A 13,665-nucleotide genomic window follows, 5' to 3' on the forward strand; every position below is an offset into this window, starting at 1 on the left:
GCTCCTCAATGTACCAAGAATTATTTCTCTCTCCAGGAATAATATCACATTCATCTGTTAAAAGCGAAGCTTTTCTATAATTAGGGTCGGTCCGTCCGTCCGTCACAGAGAGATAGCTTTTTTCCGTTAATTTAGGCATGTTAGAATTGTCCTATCGATTTCAAACTTTGCATGGTGATTCCTGTATTAGTTAGGTACGATTTAGAAAGCGTAGCAACTCTATAATCATAACAAGAATGTCCGTACGTCCATTTTAAACATGTTGATTTTTTTACTTTTTTAACAACAAATTTTTATGTGAACTAATCATCCGATTGATCTGATTTTTGGTATGTTGATTCCTGGGACAACAAAGCATAATGTTATAAGCAAAGCAAATCTATATTCAACTCATAAAAATGTAAGTATGTCAATAAACATTATCCTGTATCAAGCAGTTTTTCAACAAATTTACTTACAATTTTGCTCCGATTCTTATACATTTATATTCTGATTATTCAGTTCTGACACTACATAAGTGTTAATGTCCGTTTGTCCTACCGTTTCAGTGCTTCGCTTTTATGGATGTTGTCATCCTTGTTCATTGACGGATACATTCAAAGATACAGAGTAGATAGATATATAAAGGGATAGATAAATAAATTTGATTAGATAGATAGATAGATAGGTTTTCTGTCCTTTCCCTCAAAGTGCCTATCGAGCACTAAAACACCCCACTCACATATTTAAAGAATATGAATATTAGGGTAGGAGGGCTAGTTAACTTTACTGCGGGGTTTCCTAATCATTCAAAGGTACATATGTATAAAGGAATAGATAGATAAATTTGAATGGATTGATTTGACCCCTCACCCTTTTAAAATAAATTGAAAATTAGGGTAGGGGGATAGTTATTTTTCTATATACTTAACCCCTGCAGGGGTTACCCATTACAAAATATAACCTAACCTAACTTTAACTAAATGGTTTCTGTGTTTCTGATTTTCTAAATGCATAATAATTTTCTCTTACTAAGAATAGTTTTACAAAATTTAGATAGATAGATAATAGATATATATATATAATTGGATAGACAGATAGTTAAAAATTGGTAGATAGAAAAAGACTTGACTAGATAGATACATTTGAAAGAGCTATGTAGATAAACAAAAAGATAGATTATAGATAAATAGGAAAAAAGAGGATAATTTGCGATTTCATTATAGTTCAATCAATTCTTCAATGGAAAATTATTGAAAGTCTAGAAGTAATTTATCATACAATTCTTTTTCTTTTCATTTCAATATAGAAAAAATAAGAAATTTTTAAAAGCGAATCTTTTCTATAATTAGGGTCGGTCGGTCCGTCCGTCACAGAGAGTTAGCTCTTTTCGTTAATTTAAACAGGTTAGAATTGTCCTATCGATTCCAAACTTTGCACGATGATTCCTATAGTAGTTAGGTACAATTTAGAAAGCGTAGCAACTCTATAAACAATATCAGAATGTCCGTACGTCCATTTTAAACATGTCGATTTTTAACTTTTTTGACAACAAATTTTTTTATGTTAAATTATCCGATTCTTCTGATTTTTTGAAAACTTATTCCTATTACAACAAGGTACAATGTTATAAGCGAAGCATCTCTATAAACAAGTCCCAAAAATGTAAGTATGTCCTTAAACAGTATCATCTATTTATGCAGTTTTGCAACAAATTTTCTTAAAATATTGTTTGTACTGATGCATTAATATTCTGTCAATTCAGTTCTGACAATCTACAAGTGTTAATGTTCATTTGTCCTTCCATTTCAGAGCTTCGCTTTTATGGATGTTGTCATCCTTGTTTTTGTTTTATATTAATCAAAGGGGGGGGGGGATACAACCCTTGTTTGTTCACCCTCAAAGACCACCTAACAACCCATTTGAAAGAGATTAAATACACCGTCCCGGTACACTTCCATTAAACAGCCAAAGTTTGACTTTTAGAATGTTGATCATGTAAGGGGGTCTTTACAACATTATCATACAATAAAATTAAAAGACCTTACATCTTTTTATTTTGGATTAACATCGGGGTTTTGCTAGAATTAGTATTTTGTTATTTCAATATTAAAGCGATGCTACTTTATCACTTTTCGTTAGTCAATTCCTTTCTATGTTGTGTAGATACATAACTTATAAATGCATGTATTGTATATTTATTATATATTATATACTTCATCCTTTATTTAACCGCATTTTTCTACGTCTATGCTTTTAAGTACGAAATACAAAAAAGTTTTTGAAAATATTCAAATTTAATTCTGAAGAAGTTTACTCGAAAAGAAAGTTTATAACAAGGATGACAACATCCATATTAATGTAGCTGAGTAAAGTAATTAGTTCTTATTTGATGTGTTTGTTCAGTAATGCTGTCAAACAACCATAATAGTTATTCCTCGCATCGTATTGTAAACATCTTTGCGCGGATATAGAATGTACAATTATGAGATTAAAACCAGTCTTTTTAGGCTGAGGTGCCGAAGGCACGGGTTAAAAAACTGGTTTTAATCTTATGATTGTACATTTTTATAATCGTAGAAAGCTGGATATAATACGATGCTAGACATAGTTTTTTCGTATGGATGAGAACCAGTTCCTATCCAACGGATTCGAATGAATACGAGAAATAGGATTTATATTTTGTCTGTAAGGAAAGGGAAGGTACATAAGAGTGTAAATTATTCGTTGGCTATAAAACTTTGGGTAATTTTTATCTTGTACAAACATTTTGTATAAAATTTTTCAACCAATAATTTTTATCTACCAAAGGGGTAATTTTGTCTATTGTAACTTTTAAATTTTATAGTAAATAGGCTCTAAAACCAATCCTTAGATAATGTTAAAGCTTCCCTAAAAAGTATAACCCATTCAGGACAGGAATTTTAAAGATCTTTAGCTACAGACAAAACTTACTAATAGATATCATATCATTAAATAATCCTATGAAATTGGATATATGGGTGTAACGTTATAGAGTAGAACCACCACTAATTGTTTTAGAAGAATCACTTTTAATTTGGAAATGCATACCAACTCCAGAAAAATTTATTTTCATACGCAATTTAACTTTTTACGCATTTAAAATGATTGTTCTATAAAAAAAACTGACATCACATCATCCATTATTAGAAAAGTGAACATGTAGAATGTAAATAATTTGGGTTTGACATTTTTGTTGTAAAATGTAAAGGGAGTATAACATGTAGTAAACCCAAGGAAGAACGGGCTATTTATAATACTAGTCCCCTAAGATTCATAATAACATTTTCTTGTTTATTGGCTCAACAGCTGTGAGGACTTTTATTGAATTTTAATTGGTTAGCAATTGTCTTATCCCTTTTGATCCCTGAGCAAAATTAAGCAAGACATAATCTAGGTTTATATACATTTTTGCTCTACATAAAATGAAAAAAAGTTCTTACGACATTTCTTCAAGATAATGAAAAAATATATTCTATATTTTAAGCTCCATATTTTATTCTCATGGGTTGGAGGGATAGAAAAAAGAATTTTCTATAACCAATTTTATAATCACACGAAATAAATGATTTTTTCCTGTAAACAAAATCTGAATAGATCCAGTGGTTAGCGAGATCTTTTAGTACAAACAGACGCACAACTCATACGTCTTACCATTTCATATATTAAAAGTGTTCCTGATGATATAAAAAGCGGCATACTTTAAGTTATACTTTTCATATTGAATATATGGATGTATATTCTCAAATATACTTTTTTGCTCAAGTACCATTGAAAGCTTTTTGCTGAGCTTAAATGTGTTTTATATTTTGGAAGAGACTCTTGTCCAAAATAACTACAACATTCGTCCTTCTGTCTGTCTTTAAAGTGTTCCCATGTTTTGATTAGGGATCTAAAGGGATAAGAAAATGATAGTTAAATTTATGTACATAAACCATAACAGTGGTTGTAAACTTGTAACGTCTCGGCACTCAGAAGAGACACACAGACAAACATCCTGTTACTTTATTATATTGAACTAGCGGCTACGCCCCTAGAGGCCTCTAGTGGCACTTTGAATTTTCTTTTTATTTAAAATATCTAATTACATAAATAATTGGTTTATGTTTCGTTGGAGTCTCTTTTTCGAGAGGGGTAATTTTTTTCTAGGGGCGATTTCTCCTGATAGGGTGGTGGTACCCTCCCCCAAAATAGTTATAAATCTTCCCGGGACTTATGAGAAGCTACCCTGTTAAGGAGAACCCGATCGGTTCAGCGGTAAGCGAGATCCTTCGGTACAAACACACAAACACACAAACACACAGACAAACAAACACACAGACATCCTGTTACTTTAGTATAAGGATATATGAATGTACATTCTCAAATATATTTTTTCCTCAAGTACCATTGAAAGCTTTTTGCTGAGCTTAAATGTATTTTAGATTTTGGAAGAGACTCTTGTCCAAAATAACTACAACATTCGTCCTTCTGTCTGTCTTTAAAGTGTTCCCATGTTTTGATTAGGGATCTAAAGGGATAAGAAAATGATAGTTAAATTTATGTACATAAACCATGACAGTGCAGTGGTTGTAAACTTGTAACGTCTCGGCACTCAACTCAAAATTCTATAAAAAGCCCCCAAAGTTGGTAAGCCAACGACTAAGAATACGTTGTTATAAAACTTTGGGGACTTTTAAATAAACAGCCCAATGTCCCCTCTTTGCTTTCTCTTAATGAAAACTCTAATTTTTAGCTTATCGTTTCAAATAGCTTCATCCTTGTAAAGCATAAACTAACAATGTTTCTTACTTAAATTTTATAAAAGATGATAACAAATTTTGAAAAAGTAACAAAAAAGTAAAAAAACATTGTCTTTTTTTGTAGTTTTATTATTTGAGTAGGTTTAGTAAAGGTTCCCTAAAAAAATTACAAATAATAATATGATCAGTAGGTTTATTTTTAAAGTGGTATATTAAGCTTTACATTTACGGACAGACATACATACTGACATTCATATATACAGACACACATACAGAAAGACATACAGACATACAGACAGACATACAGACAGACAGACATACAGACATACATACAGACAGACATACAGACAGACATACAGACTGACATACAGACAGACATACAGACAGACATACAGACAGACATACAGACTGACATACAGACAGACATACAGACAGACATACAGACAGACATACAGACAGACAGACAGACATACATACAGACAGGCATACATACATACATACATACAAACATACATACATACATACATACAGACATACAGACATACAGACAGACATACATACATACAGACAGGCATACATACATACATACATACAAACATACATACATACATACATACAGACATACAGACATACAGACAGACATACATACATACAGACAGGCATACATACATACATACATACAAACATACATACATACATACATACAGACATACAGACATACAGACAGACATACATACATACAGACAGACATACATACATACAGACACACATACATACGACAGACATATGACAGTCATACATACAGATAAACACACATACAGACGGAGAAACAAACATACATATATAAATACAGACATTCATATATACAGACACACATACAGACAGACATACAGACAGACATACAGACAGACATACAGACAGACATACAGACAGACATACAGACAGACATACAGACAGACATACAGACAGACATACAGACAGACATACAGACAGACATACAGACAGACATACAGACAGACATACAGACAGACATACAGACAGACATACTGACAGACATACAGACAGACATACAGACAGACATACAGACAGACATACAGACAAACAGACAGACATACAGACAGACATACAGACAGACATACAGACAGACAGACATACAGACATACAGACATACAGACATACAGACAGACATACAGACAGACATACAGACAGACATACAGACAGACATACAGACAGACATACAGACAGACATACAGACAGACATACAGACATACAGACATACAGACAGACATACAGACATACAGACAGACATACAGGCAGACATACAGACAGACATACAGACAGACATACGACAGACATACATACGACAGACATATGACAGTCATACATACAGATAAACACACATACAGACGGAGAAACAAACATACATATATAAATACAGACATTCATATATACAGACACACATACAGACAGACATACAGACAGACATACAGACAGACATACAGACAGACATACAGACAGACATACAGACAGACATACAGACAGACATACAGACAGACATACAGACAGACATACAGACAGACATACAGACAGACATACAGACAGACATACAGACAGACATACTGACAGACATACAGACAGACATACAGACAGACATACAGACAGACATACAGACAAACAGACAGACATACAGACAGACATACAGACAGACATACAGACAGACAGACATACAGACATACAGACATACAGACATACAGACAGACATACAGACAGACATACAGACAGACATACAGACAGACATACAGACAGACATACAGACATACAGACATACAGACAGACATACAGACATACAGACAGACATACAGGCAGACATACAGACAGACATACAGACAGACATACGACAGACATACATACGACAGACATATGACAGTCATACATACAGATAAACACACATACAGACGGAGAAACAAACATACATACAGGCAGGCATACAGACATACAGACAGACATATATACAAACAAACAGAATGATATAATGTGATATTATGTTAGTTATGGAGATATTCTACATCAGAATTCTGCTTACATCCAGTTTCACATCTATTACCAGGTAATTTAACAAATTTTCACGGGTCGGCAGTTGCGTCTGCGGGTGATTGCAAGGATGCAGCTGAGTTTTTCGGCTGTCGGTTACTGTGGCTGCGGCTTTGACTGACGTTATCGAGCTCTCCTTTTTTTATAGAAATTAAATATAATATGACTAGCTGCTACGCCCCTAGCATCTGGGAACTTTGAATTTGAAGAGGCATTGAGGGTCAAGAAAAATAGGCTGAAACATTCCCAAAAATTAAATCTGAAAAAAAAATATCCTAAAACCACCACAGGATCTAAGTAAAAAATTACCTTTAGTAGAGAACCAAAACGGTTCAGTTGTTAATGAGATCTTAAGCTTAAGACCAAGAACTCTTACTACAAAGATCTCGGTAACCACTGAACCGATCGGATTCTACTCTTCAGAGAATATACCTACTGGTCCTGTGGTGGTTTTAGGCTATTTTCTTGGGGGTAGGACACCCCCAACCCCCCAACAAACAAAAAAATCCATCCCTATTTTTTTTTGCTTAAGATTTCCTAGGTCCTTTTTTTATTTTTTTTTGTTTGTTGAAGATTTCCTCGGTCATTTTACGAATTTTTTTTGATCACCTCTTGGGGCAAAGCCCCTAGAGGCTAAGTGCGAAACCGCTAGTAAATATAAAAAGCCAAACATCAAGAGCAAAAGATAATCTAATGATTAATATCTCCTATTCATTTATTTTTGTTTATATTTGATGAATAATAGAATCAAATAAACAATCAAGGAAGCATTGGAAAGGTTATATCATGTCTAACAATCAAGAAAATATAAAAAATAAATAATCCTCTCTTTTAATATATATAAATGTAACAAATACGTGTCTGCGTGTCTTCTCTAAGCGTCGGGGCGGTAAATTCTTTTAAACTGTTTTTAACCTATTTTTAAAACGTATATAAAATATATACTAAGACACCAGTAGAATGAGACTGCAGAGCCTAAATTTGAATTAAGTCCCCAATAAATTTTTTTGGGGGGATTTAAATATTATTTTTTACTGTTGCCGTGATCATTTTGACCGAAGCAAAAGGAGTTTTTTTTTATTTGGGTAAAATTCGTAGCTTTTAGAGTGTTTTGCTTCATAAATATTGTATTCTGGTATAGAGTAAAATTAGGCCTTATGATTTTACTATAAAAATTCACTAAAAAGTTAATTCTTTATAATATATCAACGAATTAACATTAACATGTTTGTGTTCTCTCACTTATTTTAAAAACATAAAAAATGGCTGTAAAGGGTTAAATGACAACAAATGTTTATGCAATACAACAAATTTATTTTTGTCACATATACAAATGTGTTATAAAATAAGATTATTCAAACTTATCTTTTAAAATAATTTTAAAAAGTATGTATCTTTTATGTGTATGGTTTTCATTCTTTTAATTTTAATTAAATAAAAAATATTTAACTACATTGGAAATACGTCACTTTGTGAAAACACTCTTTTTTTGAATTGTAAAGAATTATATAAAACAAGACTTCTTATTGGTTAGATTTCAGAATTATTTGTTTTATTGTAAATGTTAGATTTTTCAATGAAATTAATTGTTTTGGAAAAAAAAATTATTTCTAATGAACAGAGTAATGTTTTTTTTATTGTATCAATATAAAGTGAATTATATAAAAATGTTCTGTAAGCCACAATATTACCCGAAGTAAAAAAAGAGCTTTTGCTTTGGTCAAAATGATTACAGCGACACTAAAAATTAATTTTTAAATCCCCCAAAAAAAGTTTATTGGGGACTTAATTCAAATTTGGGCTCTGCAGTCTGATTCTATAGGTGTCCTAGTATATTTTTGACCCCCCATTCAAAAATAGGTTAAAAACAGTTTAAGTCCTGCCAAAAGTATAGTACATTTATTTTAAGACGAGTAAAATAAATGGTGAAAAAAGCAAAAGAATTTAATTTTATTTGACATATAATAATAAAACAAAAATCCTTTTAGTAAAATAACATTTGCATTTGTTCTTACTTTTGTAATAAAGCTTCTTACAGATCCTGAAAAGGTTTATAACTATTTTGAGGAAGGGTACCTCCAACCACCCATGAGAAATCGCTGCGGCATCTAGTGGCTTTAGCTAACTAAGGCCTAGGGTGGCTGTATTGAAATTTATGACCGAGGGTTGCTGCTGCCGAGGCTTATTGGATGGCGCATCTTTTAATGTAAGTCGATCGGCTGACGGTGAGGCTTCTTTAAGCCACGAAGCGGTCGAGACTTCTGAGCCATGTTAAAAGTACGAAACTTTCAATTTAAATAAAATAGATGGCGAAAAAAAGCAAAAGAAAATAATTTTATTTTACATAATAATGCTGGAGTTATTTATAACCACATTTAATATGTTTTCCTTAAAATGCCTTGTTGACTAGCGTAACCCCAACCCCTCCCCCCCCCCAAAAAAAAAAAAAATTAAGGGGGTATTTTTTTCGTTTGTTTGTTTATTACTGTAGTTCAGGTAAGGTTGTAAGTTTGAACTTGTTTGCCCCTAGAGGGTTAGGTATAGAAAAAAACTACTCGCACCTCTTATTGTTTATAAGTTTACTAGCGGTTTCGCCCCTAGCCTCTAGGGGCTTTGCTCAAAGAGGTATAATTACATCTTCTATTACCTACCCAGCCAAAAAAATGCTAATGGATCGCAAATTTTTGCAAATCAATGGCGAATTTGCAAAATTCATAAAAATTCGTAAAATTCAAAAAAAAATTTTAATCGTAAAAATTTGTAAATATTTTTGTTTTTGGGGGGGTTGGTGGACGGGGTGTTTCATCCCCCAAGAAAATAGCCTAAAACCACCACAGGACCAGTAGGTATATTCCCTGAAGAGTAGAATCCGATCGGTTCAGTGGGTACCGAGATCTTAAGGGACAGACAGACGGACAGACATTATTATATTTTGTATTATAGATAAAAATGGGGGGGGGGGGGTGTCTACAAGAACATTGTGGGAAAGCATCACATGTTCTTTTTGTACTCTAAAGTGATGAATAAAAATCCCATTTCTCTTTTCCTTTTTTAATATGTTTGCCATGGGGCTACAGGAAATTACTTTTCAGTATCGGGGCTACTCTATAATTTAATTACTTTGTCTGTCCGTTCGAAAAGAATTGTTGCTATCGTTAATTTAGGCATGTTAGAATTGTCCTAGCGATACCAAACTTGGCGTTTTTACAACCGGCAGAAATACAGCAAGATGTTTTTTTGTCATTAACAAAATATCGTACGTCTATTTCAAACAAGTTGATTTTTACCTTTATTGAAAAAAAAATATGTGATATAAGTAACTGGAAACTTTTTATTTAAACTAAAGTTATATTTTTTTTTTAGGTTTTGCACCCTCTGTCAACAACTGGTCTGCTCCCTCTGGTAGTTTTAACTTGGGTCAATTTTAGGTAACCAGTTTAGGTATTTATCCAAGCTTTAGTGTATTAAGTAAAAATATTATTGCTTATTGTTTATGAGAATGTGGTAAAGTCCACTTCTTTGATACTTTACAGATATCCACGATGGAACCTGCAGTCCTGTCTTCTTGTCAAAGTTGTTCGTCCAAATAAAACAGTCTTCTTTCTTGTTAAGTCTTTATTGATCTTGTTGGTTCTACATTTTAAACATGACTGAATATTACAATGATTGAATGAGTATTTATAGTCATTGCAAATGGATATTATAGAATACATAATAAAATTTACAAATAGTACAATCATGGTGCCATTCTAAAGATAGAAAGGTCAAATTCATCATGCTATAGGAAGGTGTTGTAGGTTGGGTATTTTTGTGTTCATTTGAACTTACAATAGTTAAGTGTACATATGTACACAATAATTGCCTTCACAATATGGTCCCATGTTGAAGAGTACAAAGTTTGAACTGGAACACATCTGGTATTATTGTGTACACTTGAACAGGCAGTAGCTGGTGTACAGATGTATATCATTGCCCGTTTCCATGTTGATTGTAAAGTTGAACATCACAGCAGGATTTTATAACTGGTACTGTATAACACAAACTTGAATCCATGGTGTGATGTGTGGGGGCTTGTACAAAAAGGGAAAGGTTGCCCAAATATGAATTCATGTTTTCCATTATTGGGTCACACCATTAATGCTTACATAACTGAATTGCATGTATAAGGTTGGGGGGCTTACAACAAAAGGGAAGGTAGTCCAGAGGCAAGCCTAATGTTGAAGTTCCATTTATGCTGGGAATTGATAACAGAAAAAAGGAAGGCAGCCCAACCAATGGTCTGGTTCCTCTATTTCAAAGACTGGAATTCTCCATAGTGTGATTGTTGGGGGTTTGTCAAAGGGAAGGGCAGCCCTTATTCCAAACTTGAAATTCAGTGCTTAGGCACACAACAACTGCATGTTTTTAGGAGTTCAAATCTTATTGCCCTGTCTCTCAATTCAAAGATTGATTTTAACATTCAATATTAACTTCAAAGAGTAACAACTATAAGAATGTACAAAACAGGACAATTTGACTCTTAATGATTCTCACATCAGTTTCTGTATCATTGTTCATAATAGTTTCTACTAAAAGAATATTCCACAGTTATATCTTCTACAAAAGAACTTTATTCACAGTAATGTGATTCTACAAAAGAATGATGGTCCATAATATTCTACAAAAGATCTTTCTTTACATTGTTCAACAAAAGAACTTACTTCACAGTGTTCTACAAAAGAACTTTCTTCACAGTGTTCAACAAAAGAACTTTCTTCTCAGTAATGTTTAGTTTCAAAAGAAATGTCCACTCTCAGTCTCAGGTCTCTATGTCTTCTTTAAAGTTTAAAGTAATCAGTTTTCAATCTTTGAGACACTGTGTGTGTGTGTGTTTGTGTGTGAGTGGTTTGACAACCTATTGAAGAAATACTATTTAGAAGCGTAGCTACTCTGTAGTTGCTATTCTGTATGTCAGGGGTCATTCTACTACATTTTATACCCCCAGCAGACTTTAAAATTCAGACAATATGTCTTAATTTTAAACATCTTGGTCTCTCCGGGGACATGAGGAGTGTTGTCTTGAGTCAGTTAGTATCGGGTTTCATCTTTTGGTTTTGGAACAGCAACAGGTAAAGGGTCAGGTAGGTCAGTCGGGTGGTCTTGATAAGATGTTGATGGGTTACATATAGAGGTAGGTCGCTGGGGTGAGGTTGACATAACAGCAAGTGGTATAGTTTCAGATTCAGAAGCCAGTATCCCTCCTGGATAAGGTTCTACAACATCTCTATAGGGATTAGTCCCCAAGTGGTTGGATGATTGTGTACTGCTAATCTTCTTGTCAACAATAAATTGTAGCATGGTTGCATCTACAACTATCTCATTTTGATCTTTTGTCTAAATCCCACCTTAAGATAGCAGGTCAGCAGGAGGACTCGGTACAACTTGTAAAAGGTGGATAATACAACAATTAATACTATCAGAATGGAACAAAGTAATTAAATACTACTGAAGTTCCCATAATAGATTGATATTCTCCACATTGAGTATTGCCCTCACAGTAACTGGATATCATAGAATTAAGAACTCTTGGGAATTGAATTAAATCATTGAATTGATTGATTTCTTCAGCAGTGTAGAGCAAATCTTCTCCAAACGAGGGATTTTTTTTTTGAATCCACTTGTGCTTCCTAAATGAAGATAGTCTGATGACAAGTGTCCCAAGGTAATCTTGATAGTTTGTACTTCAGGCATTACTCCTTCCAATATAAGATTCTGGCAATAGTTCAGTGATGACTGATGGTACAATGATGATTGAGGTACAGTGATGACTGAGGGAACAGTGATGGTTGAGGTACAGTGATGACTAAGGGTATAGTGATGACTTAGGAATAGTGATGACTGAGGAATAAAGATGACTGAGTAATAGTGATGACTGAGGGTACAGTGATGACTGAGGAATAGTGATGACTGAGGAATAATGATGGCTGAGGAATAGTGATGACTGAGGGAACAGTGATCTTGTTCACCTCAAATTCTGGGTACATTGTGCTTGTCAAATCAAAACTATTTAGGTTTCATCAATGCCCTATACTCTCTTTAAGTATCCATGATCCTGATCTATACTGATCCTTTAATACAACTGTCCACTTTTGGGTTGGTATGATTATGTCAGCATTGTCCAGGTCTCTAATTTGTCTCAGGTGTTCATAAAATAGGTAACTTGTAAAAGGTAAATTTTTCATTATAATTCTCTTTTATAAGGAGATTTGGCTTTTACACCAGTCAGGCTGAATTGACTTCCAGGTACAAGGTTTCTGTGGTAGATGTTCAATTTCCACAAGATAAGATTATTCATGGTTGGATTTGCGGGGTTTAGATCTTAGTCTAATTATAGGCATTTTCCAACTAGGATGATGTTGAACTAGAAATAATCTTCCATGAATGTTTAAGCTTACAGCTGCTGTAATGTTGTTAAGTTCCAGAGCTATATCAGTTTCCAGTATTATGATGAAATTGAAGTTGAGGGTCATTAGCAATAGGGAGTTATGAGACAAATATAAATGTTCTGAATGCAGTCATGGTACTGCAGGTGGCTTTGGAACTGCAGATAGTTATCAATGTCAACTCTTTATCATTGGTTAAAATCCTGCAATAATTGTCATTGCCGCAGGTGGCTCCTTCTGCACCGCAGGTGGTGAGGAATTCAGCAGGTGAATAATTTGCATCATTTGTCTAGGATTCCTATATTCAATCATCATTAGAAGATGGTAAGGCTTGACAGTTTTTCTTCATGTAAAAAGCATACTCTTGATGTACACAATTGCTGGTTCTGAATACACAGGTAAAAGGCATA

At 33.6% G+C, this 13,665-nt stretch overlaps 2 protein-coding genes across 2 annotated transcripts in view; both read left to right on the forward strand.

The window, feature by feature from the left end:
• LOC145335305 (uncharacterized) overlaps positions 1–13,665 on the forward strand; it is a 37,641-nt gene that overhangs the window by 23,356 nt on the left and 620 nt on the right. The window lies entirely within an intron of this gene.
• Positions 6,763–13,665, forward strand: part of LOC145335306 (uncharacterized) — a 50,375-nt gene continuing 43,472 nt past the window's right edge. Inside the window, exons 1-2 of the mRNA XM_080181042.1 lie at positions 6,763–6,849; positions 10,197–10,261. The gene's annotated coding sequence lies outside the window, so the exon portion shown is untranslated. The remainder of the gene's footprint in view (positions 6,850–10,196; positions 10,262–13,665) is intronic.

This window comes from Acartia tonsa, chromosome 13, assembly GCF_053477335.1.
Source record: "Acartia tonsa isolate MP-2025a chromosome 13, ASM5347733v1, whole genome shotgun sequence".
Classification (NCBI taxonomy): Eukaryota; Metazoa; Arthropoda; class Copepoda; order Calanoida; family Acartiidae; genus Acartia; species Acartia tonsa.